Below are 10,837 nucleotides of genomic sequence, written 5' to 3' on the forward strand. Positions count from 1 at the left end.
AGCAGTTCATGTTACACAAGTCTACTTATACAAAGGTCAAGAACAGGCCCAGTAATCTTTGAGCTAGAAATCAAACAAGAGGTTCCCTTTGGCAGGGAGTGTGGTGGTGCTTAGGGGGCATGTGGGAGGGGAGACAAGGGAGGTTGTGTGGGTGCTAACAATGGTCTATTTCTTGATTACATGCTGGATGCATGGGTGCACCCACTCTGAAAATTTTTTGAACTGAAAACTTATGGAGCTTTAACTTTTCTAAGTGTATGTTATACTTAAAAATTTTACTTTAAAACATAGATGCTCCCCCCTCCTTCCTTTTAAATCTAGAGAAATTAATTTTCTTCAGTTACCAAATGCAATTCAGAAATCAACAGTTTCTTTTATGGCTGTGTGAGTTCCAGCCCACAATCCATCATCCCCACCCCAGATCCTGTGCTATAATACATCCTAAATTTTTCCAATAACGTGCACGGGCAGGCTTGTTTCCACCTTACAGATGAAGAAATCAAAGTCTACAGAAGTCAAGTAACTTGCCCCACGTCTGGAGTCTCATAGATTCCATTGCCCTTGCTCTTTCCCATAGACTGAAGCCTTCTTCTCCTTAAACAAGTAGACAGCAGTGTAAGAAACTTATATGATGTTAAGGCAGAAATTATATAGTCCATTTGCCTCTGGTTGCAGAGGAGAAAACAGAAGGAAAATGACTGGTCCAAGAACCCATGCTGGTGGCCATCATTTCATTTAAGAACTATTCACTGTAAGAAATATGTGGGGGGGAAATACACAAGTAAGAATAAAGTTTAAAGATGTGTGAAAGAATAGACACAACATGATACACTGGTACTGTTAATGACAATTTTATAGTCTAGCCTAAATTTCCTTTGTTTTACCTTGAGGATAAACCAAAATTGGAAGCTTTCTTATACCCAGGTGAGATGGTCCTGCTTTGAGAAGCCCCTCACACAGCACAAACAACTGTGTACTTTCGTCTTTTAGAATCTGACCCTGAGTGCTTATGCAGTACAGCCCATCACCCCACACCAAGCTTGTTCTCATGATTTACAATGTTCAAGTCTCAGGGAAATGGTTCTCCATATTATTTTGCCCTTGGTTGTGGAAAAAGGGTAACAGTCCAGAAGCTGGGAAGGTGTGTGGTTTCTTCTACAGCTGGAATTGAGCCAGGCACTGTGTCCAAGTGTGGGAAGATCTGGGGCAGCAGAAGCCCCCAGTTAGGAGAAACACAAATCTTACTAATTTTTTGAACTCTTCTCTCTCTGCATGAATGCAATAGATTTTGCATTAAAGAAAAAAATTTTGTTGTAGCCCAGAGGGTCCATTTACTTTCTTCGTTTTGTGTTCTACAAAGTAGTTCCAGCCCTGGCTGGGTGGCTTAGTCAATTGGAGCAGGGTCCCTCCATGTACCAAAAGGTTGTGGTTTGAACCCAGTCAGGGGCCTTTGAGAGGCAACCAGTTGATGTTTCTCTCACACTTTGATGTCTCTCTCCCTCTCTCATACAAATCAATTTTAAAAAATCCTCAGGTAAGGGTTAAAAAAAATGCCCTAGCTGGTGTGGCTCAGTGGACTGAGTGCTGGCCTATGAACCAAGGAGTCGCTGGTTCAATTCCCAGTCAGGGCACATGCCTGGGTTGTGGGCCAGATCCCCAGTTGGGGGAGCACAAAAGACAACCACACACTGATGTTTGTCTTCCTCTCTTTCCCTCTCTTTTCCACTCTCTTTAAAAATAAAGAAATAAAATCTTTAAAAAATAGTGGTTCTACCCTCGTGCACTGTTGGTGAAAATGCAGATAGGTGTGGCCACTAAGAAAACCAACATGGAGGGTCTCCCCCCGAAATTGAAAGTGGAACTATTTTGCCCTGGCCAGGTAGTTCCGTTGGTTGGAGCACAATCACAATGCCCCGGGATTGTGTATCCCATCTCCAGCAAGGTACATGCAGGAGTCAACCAATGAATGAATGTGTGAATGAATGGGACAACAGATTGATGTTTCTCTCTTTCTCTCCCTCTTTCTCTATCTCCTCCCTCTCTCCCCCACCCTTTCTGTCTTTCAAATCAGTAAATAACAAAAAGCCTTAAGAAAATGGAACTGCCTTATAACCCAGCAATTCCACTTCTGGGAATTTATCTGAAGAAACCCAAAACACTCATTTGAAAGAATATATGCACCCCTATATTCATTGCAGCATTATTTACAATAGTAACCAATGGAAGCAACCCAACCCAAGTGCTCATTAATAGATGCGTGGATAAAAAATAAGTGGTGGTACATATATTCAATGGGCTATTGCTTGGCTATGAAAAAGAATGAAGTCTTACCATTTGCAATAGCATGGATGGAACTAGAGGGTATTATGCTAGTAAAACAAGTCACTCAGAGAAAGACGAATACCATATGATTTCAGTTATACGTGGAATTGAAAGAACAAAATAAATGAACAAACAAAATTGAAACGGAACTCATAGACATTGAGAGGGGACTGGTGGTTGCCAGATGGAAGGGGTTCGGAAGACTGGGTGAAAGAGGTGAAGGGATTAAGAAGAACAAATTGGAAGTTACAAAATAGTCACAGGGATGTAAAGTACAGCACAGGAAATATAGTCAATACTATTGTAATAACCATGTATGGTGCCAGGTGGGTTATGGAAATATCAAGGGAACGCTTTATAAAGCATGTGATTGTCTAACCACTATTCTATACACCTGAAACCAATACAAAATAATATTGAAAGTAAACTGTAATTGAAAAAAAACTGGTTCCAGAGGTACTTACGAATTACTGTATATTCACAACAGTTGCCATGGTGGCTAGGAACATTTGGGACATGAAACAACTCATATTACCATTGAATTTGTGCACACACACACCTAGACTTGAAATGCACCAAGCAAAGTACCATTTTTTTCTATTGACAACAAGTGAACATTGGATTGACTAGAATTGAATTGAATTTTATTTTTTTAAATGTTGAATAGAACTTAATTAAGATTTTCAGAAAGCTAAATAAAAAGTCAGCTTTATTGAAATAAGTATGATTTTAAAAGCTTAATTGTAGTAATTTGCACGTCGCTTTTAATTTTCAGAGAAACATCACTATTTTAGACGAAATAACTTGAATTCACAATTGAAAAATAATTATTTAAACATTTAAGCATTTAGCTTCATTTACATTTTGATGACATATTTGCAAATTTTGTACACATTAGATATAATTTCATTTGTATTTTAATCCATCATAACATTATTGTCAGTCAAACCTAAATTTTGCTTAAATGAAACCATAGACTATTTTGTGGAATGAATGCATACTAAGTTATAAATTATGCATTTTTCCATTTTATCACTCATCTAAACACCACTAGCCATCAACAAAATACCCAGACCTGAGCAATAATAATGAACTTTAGATTTTTAGATTATTTTACTGACATTCAGTCATGTAAAAACCATATATTTGCATTATTGTTTAATTTTTTTGCTTTAATGTTATTAATACAAAGGCATATTTGTCAAATAGGAATATATTTTTAAACGGAAAACATACTTTATTTAAGAGTCTGTGAGCTTGAGTTAAAACTTTAAAATATTTATACATAAAGTATAAATGCCTCTGCTTTCCCTCTCGCTTTGAGCCCTGCGCACATTCCAGGCAGTTCTGCCCAGGCTCCGTTTCAGCCGTGCTCCACGCTGCCGCGAAGGGCCGTGGCCGTGACCAGATGCCTCCTCTCCTGCCACGGCAGCCTTGACTGTCTTGCGTCATTAAATCAACGTTGGTTCAATTTTCCTTGCCTTGTAAGGCAGTGTTCACCTCTCTCTCCTTCTAAATCATAGGTCTTTCATTTGTAAGAGAGTGTTTTAGGAACAAGAGGGAAAGCTTCACAGTGACTTTCTCTTTTAAATCAGTGATATAAAAAGGGATTAAACTAACTAGCTCTGGGACTTGGATTACTAATTTGAAGCCCTCCGTGATTTCCCCTTCGTGTCCTCCTCCACCTCTTCCCCTGCTGTTTTTCTTCATTTCGTCCTCTTCCTCCTTTTCCTCTCCCCCCTTCATTTATTTCAGTGAAAAAAGACTTACGGTAATTTTATTGCCATGGGATTTATTTTTCCCTACCCCCTCTTCCTTGTTCAAACCTGAAGTGTCAAAAAATTTTTTTGGATCTGAATTTCTACCAGAATTCTTTATATAGAATTCTTTTATTCTGTAACATTGAAAAACTTCTTTGCACAAAAGAGAATTGAAAGGTCCTACAGTATAGCTGTTCCATGGTTTCCTCACGATTAACAAAGAGTGTTATTTCAGTTGACAGCATTTTTAAGTCCAGTAATGGTGGAAGCTCTCCCTTTTATATAAACATTGTAGGAATACATAAAGAATCTGGAAGTACTACTATTGCCAGTACTCCTGGATTTTCAGATAAGAGTCTTTTCTCAGTATCTTGCCCTTCATGAATCTTCTATGTCCTTGACTGTTCGGACAAGTGGGGAGGAAGTGGGTTTCCTGTATCATGCTAAGACAAGCTGCCCCTCATTTTTTGCTGTCCTACTGACCCCATATTTCCTCAAATTACTCTGTGCTGGGTGAGGCGGTTGCCAAGATAGGCAGTCTAGACTATAATTAAAACTAAGATTTTTTTCACTCTATAAATTTAACAGTTTATTTCTTGAAACCAGCCTGCTACTCTCTACTATGGCTCTAGGAAAATAAACCACAAGTAACACATTTTTCACTGTGGTTTTCTCAGGCATTGTGGCCATCCTCGTTTGGGGTGTTATGCTTTACAATGGCTTCAGGTCCAAGCTAGGTAGTGGGAGCGGATATCAGAAAGTCTCCATGGTTCTAATCCCATTTAAGTAAATTAATAAAATTTATTTGACAAGAAGTAAAATCTCCTGGGAATTGCTAGGGCAAAACTACCCAAGTCCCAGCCTTTTCTTATTTGTAGTCAATGCAGCAACCCAGACTGTCAAGAGCACTGGGTCATGAGTTGGAAGTAACCTACGATGGACTCCACAACAAGATTTTCAAGTGTCCATAAGAAAGTGTGAAGCTAAGCACATGCAGAGTTGCGAAATCCTTCCAGAGTGCTTTGGTTCTGCGTTTGAGCACTTCCCGCAGCTGTATTGGTAACAATTCATACCTTTGCTTCTTCCATTAGCTTGCAAACCCCTATTGCTCACTCTTGTATCATGAAGCTACTGTCCTTGGAAAATATGTAGGGAATGAAATGTCAGGGGCCGGCCTATGATGTAATCTCACTCCTGGCTCTTGTGATTGCTCAGTAATCTTAGGCTGTAACTCATATTTTCTTTGGAAAATGATCACTTCGTGTTTTCTCAGGAGGAGTGGCAAGATTCTGTGACATGCTTATTTAACAGAACCTGAGGGCCCAGAGACACTGAGGCTGTGTGATTATGAAGAGCTCATCTTGTAATTTTTAAGACACGTGGATTTCACCAAACCTTGGTACTGCCCCCTCCTTCTTTCATATAACAGAAAAGTGATCATGATAACCACAATGAAAGTTAACGACACTTTCACTCTAGGCCAGACTCTGGGTTAAGTGTACCATGTACCTTATCTTACTTATTCCTCTCCACACCACTGCGAGATCCCTCTAATTCTTCTTTCCACTTTATAGATTAGGAAACTGAGGTCCAGAAAAGCTAAATAGCTTATTCAAGGTCTCCTAGCTCGAGAGAGGTGGAAGAGAGAAAAATACCAACTAGTCTGCCTTCACAGCCCATATTCCAGGTCTCTTCCCTCTCCTGGGGCAAATATACTTGATCATCTATTATGAAGTAATTGAGGAGGTCACGATATACTTCGAGGCAGATTTTGTTGCCTTTTGAGTCCTTAATCATTCTTTCAAATGCTCCAGTTGGAATGGCTCTCTGTTCATAAGAAGATGTTTCATTTACCGAAACATGACTCCAGCAGACTCATGAATGCAGTGAGCTCAGAGTGGGTAAGAAGGAGTTAAAGTGCTGGCAGTCCTTCCTGCTTGGGTCCAGCCAGCAGCAGTTCATCACAGATACAAGCCTTTGATCCTGACAGCTTTCCTTTCACTCAGGGGGAGCAGGGAGGGTTGACGGGGGAAGCAGGGAAGACTACAGAGAAAAGGGTCTGTTTGTTTCCTGGGTGGATTGCCTCCTTCTTGGCACAACTCCAGGAAACGAGTCTTTTCCTGCCCTAAAACTTCAGGCAAATAAATCTCTCTCTTGTAAAACAGACCTGAGAGAGGCCCCAGGACAGCTGCATGAGATACGTCAGGTGTAGCGACTTGGCCCTCAGGGTGGCCAGTGTGTGGCCTGGCAGGTTGCTGGAGCCCCTGACCAGGATGGAAGAGTTGGGGGTGTCACTGTGACCCAGGGAAGAGAAGAGGGAGGGTAGGGTGGTCTTTGATCCCAGGGGTCAGCTGTTAGGGTGGGCACCCGTAGAGAAATAGGTGTCCCAAGACTGATCCTCTGGGGAAGGAAGCCTTGGAGAAAAGGCAATTTTGAGGGCATTTGTAGAGGGCATCCTGAGAGCAAGCGCAAGGGAGGCGGAGCCCAGCACTCCAGAGGCCAAAGTAAGACTCTCATGTACAGAACCCAAGAGAGGAGCAGGAAGGGCAATGGGTACAAGCCCAGGAGAAACAGCTCCAACTGTAAGAGCAAGAGCAGGAGGGGTGAGGTCCCTCCATCCTGTGCAGCGTCTCACAGACTAAGATCCTTCCATTCTTGTAACGGCACCCTAGTTTCTGTCTGTGGAATTTAACCCATGCAATTTGAAAAAGGTGATCTATTGCCCCAGCTCGAATCAACGCAGGTGATCCTGTTTGTCACGCTAAGTGGGGCAGGAACAGGTGAGGATGCACCAGGGCCAATGGAACTTGTGTCGGGCATTATTCTCCCCAAGGAGAAGATGGTTAGAAGTAATACGGTTGAGCCTTGAAGAATGCCAGGGGTTAGGAGTCAACTACCCGCTCAGAAAACCCATATATAACTTAAGTCAGCCCTTTGAAAATTTGGTTTCCCAACTGTGGACAAAAAAAAAAATACGTATATACTGATGAGATTGTATCTAGTTGACACTATGAGGGGGAAGGACTCTGTGCTGGGTTTTACTACTGTTCAAACTACTGTTTTACCTTGCCCCATTCCCTCTTCCATGAAAGGAGTAGACATCTCCATTGTGCTGATATTGTTGTCCTTTTCCAGGTGGCTTACCAGTGGGCCGTCCTTAGATTTGGGCTCTTCCATGTGACTTGCTTCAGCCAATGGGATGGCAGCAGTTGTAACATAAGTAAGAAGCTTGAAATGTGTTTGTGCAGCTGGGCTTGCTTTTTGTGCCTCTGCTGTGGCTGTCAGAAGAACCCTCCAGCCGAGCTGCTCTCTCCACAGCCCAACCTCACCCTGAGTTCCCAAGCGGCATGGAGGAACCAAGTTTGGCTGGACCCCTGTGTGAAGCAGACACACGCAGAGCCTAACTCAGCTGACCCCAAAGGGGTTGAATAAGTCCAGTTGACATCAGCTGACTGTCAGATATTTGACAAAGAAATGCTCATCATTGAGAGCTCTGATATTTTGTGGTTGCTGGTATGGCATCATCATTGTGATTCTAGCCAACGGCTGCAGCCCCTTTCAGAACGAGGCCAGTAGGACAGTGACAGGGCTAACAGAGAGAGTGAGGGAAATAAAATAGGCCCTGGTGACATCGTTTGAACCCCTGATCAAGCTGTCTCTAGAGCCAGACTACTTGAGTTTTCCCATTCTGTGGGCCAATAGAATGCCTTTGCTTAAGCCATCTCAGGTCAGATTTTTGTCATTGAAAATAGGCCTTGATTGGACCAAGTATAGGCTAAATGTGAAAAGGACCTATATGGCCCTACAATACAAACACACAATATATATGCATACATATAGGTAGAGATATCAGTTTATGCAAAGAAGCAATAATAAATTGCTTCTTAGACAATAAATTAAAAACAAAACAACAGGGGGTGGGGAGGAAGGAGCTTATAGTTAGTTTCTTGGGATACAGATTCAAAGATGGAGATTTGTGTGCAGGAGAACACTGGGAAGTGTTCAAAGACTCTGTCTGTGAAGGTGTGAGAGAAGCAGAAAGTGGCAAAGGGAGAAATTGAATTGCAATATATTTTATACCAGAGACCTCAGGAGATCTGGAGATAGGGAGCTCTGGAGCAGGACTGGCTCCTCAGATTTGTTCACATGAAGGTAAGAGAGTTACTCTTGTACCCACCTCACTGAGCAGGCATTGCATGTGCTGGTGTCAAGGAGGCACTGTAACCTTGAGTGAGGCAGCTGTTTTCTGTGAAGGGCAAGTCCTGGAGAGAGGCTTACCTGCAAGCTATCACAGCCAACACTCTGGCAGCTGGGGGTTGTAACCCTTGGTGCTAAATGGGTGATGGTAGGCTTGGTGGAGGCACCAGAGTATCCACTACAAGGGCCATCGCCTGATGCAGGGGTTGGGATGGTTTCTGGCTGAAATTATTTAATAGATGAGAGCACAGTAATGCCCCAAGAGTCATGTTTTCACCCAGTCTTGGTTTATATTATCAGGAAAGTAGAAATAACCAGTCAGTCAATAAGTATTTAATATGAAGAGGGAACGAAAGAGTCCCATATTTATATAACCAGAGAGAGATAAGAGTGATAATAGTTATTCTGTTTCAGAAAAGTCAGAGGAAATTGGTCATGAAAGCCAGGTCACAATCAATGTTTTACTTCTCACAAAAGTAGTAGTAGATTAGAAGAGCTGGCTGTTTCTCTGATGTATAGGTTCTCATGGTGATGATGTATATGAATGAAACCTCTCCATGTTACCAAGGGGTATAGGCATTCAATTCTTACTTGGGAATCAAGTGTGCCCTTGTAAAGGTAGAAGAATGCTCTTGATCTTAGAACTGGCCTGGCACTAACTATGTTGGGAAATGGGGGACAATCTCCTTGTTTAAGTATCCTTTCTGTCCCTTGGGATATTCTTATTTTCTCCATTCCATCTTTGTCAATAGTGTATAGAGCCTCTTGGGGGCTAGCTTAGAAGGCAAGGGGGAGCCCCTTTACCTACAGCTCCTCTTGCTGAGAAATTCTGCTTTTTGACTTTTCAGCACCCTTATGTGGAAATGTGTTACTTACAATGCCTAAAATATTTGGGGTGGAAGGGGTGGAAGCAGGGAAAGTAATAATATTGGCAACACATCATAAATCCACAGAGACAGGGATGCTGAAAGTGGCAGAATTAAGGACTTTGGAAAGCACACGAGGTCAGCTGTGAAGAGGGCACTATTGTGAAACACTCAAGGACTGTTTTCTTAATCCTGGTGTGCAATATGGTAGAGAAAGCATTCAGGAGTAACACCATTAGAGCACTGGTTTCACATGAGTTTAGTGTTTCATGTTAATCGTTTTGACATTTCCAGACATTGGCTAATATTGGTCCCCATTCTATAACAGCCTGTTTCCCTCTCCTTCACATGAAAGGCAAAGCTGTTGAGTGTTCCATCCCTGTTGGGTCTGGATTTTTACCAATTGTTTGTTTTAGGTGAAGAATGATTCCTAGGTATAGAGGAGAACTACAATTTTTCTTTCTAGCTGGTCCTTTTTTGAGACTGGGCCAGGGAATTAGGAGTTTGATGGAGACAAAAATATATTGTGAAAAGAAGTATTTCAAGGCTCAGAATGAGGAAATTTATTAGATTTATAAAGGTAGGATTTGAGGTTCTCTTCTCTTGATCAGAGTGTGAAATGACATCGTTAGTATGAATTTTAATAGTCACAATTTTTATATTATTCTGTTATAATGGACTTCATTTACAATAATAATTCACTTTATACATTACACCCTGCTAATAAGTCTAAAAAGGGGCCCTACCATGATACATAAAGGCCCACTTTACCTCAAGACATTTATTCATAGACATTTTGCTATGATAGCGATCAATTTGGAAAGGTTATAAAAGCATAAAAGCTTATGGTAAGATAACCTTTATTTTGAATTATTAAAAATTATTACAAAGACCCTGTGTTTCAGGAGATTTTGCATCTGATACACTTCAATATCTCTTCTGGTAAGAGGCCTGAGCAAACTCAGGCTAGAGAATCTTTTTTTTTTTTTTGACTCCATAAAGAGTAGCTGCCATGAAACTACAAAAACACTACATTTACTGAGGAAGATTCTTAAATGTAGAAATAAGATAACGATCCCAGCTATCACTGCTATTGTGCAACAGTGGTGAGGTCCTAGACATTGTGATAAGATAAGAAAAATAAATGTATAAAGATTGGAATTAAGCAGAACACTGTTTAGCTAGAAAATTTAAGAAACTCAAAGTAAAAAGTCATCAGAACCACCAAAATAGTCCAGCAAGGTAGTCAGATATAAAATATCAGGGGTATAGTGATGCTCAACTATAAAGTGTAAAAGAAAGAAAGACTCCACTGACAGAAGCAACAGAAACTGTAAAATACTAGGAACCAATCTAACAATACAAAGGATAAGACCTACATGAAGAAAATGTTAATACTTTACCAAAGGCATGCTGGAAACCCTGACCAGACTGAGAGTTGCTTCACGTTCTTCAATGGGAAGACCCAATATTTAAAAGATGTCAATTCTCTCCAAATTAACCTGTTAATTTTGTGAAATTTCAGTCAAGGAGCAAAATTTCTGACTTTCCCTAGCAGAGAAAAATAGGTCTTTTGCTTATGAAAGCTACACTTGAGCTCCCAAAGCTTTGGGGGGTAGTGTCAGAGCTGCCACTTTGGAGGAGAATACTCCTGCTCCAGTCCCACCAGAGAGGACAATGTACATATATATC

This window comes from Sturnira hondurensis, unplaced genomic scaffold (genome assembly GCF_014824575.4).
Source record: "Sturnira hondurensis isolate 20B ecotype Veracruz unplaced genomic scaffold, ASM1482457v3 Scaffold0014384, whole genome shotgun sequence".
Taxonomy (NCBI): domain Eukaryota; kingdom Metazoa; phylum Chordata; class Mammalia; order Chiroptera; family Phyllostomidae; genus Sturnira; species Sturnira hondurensis.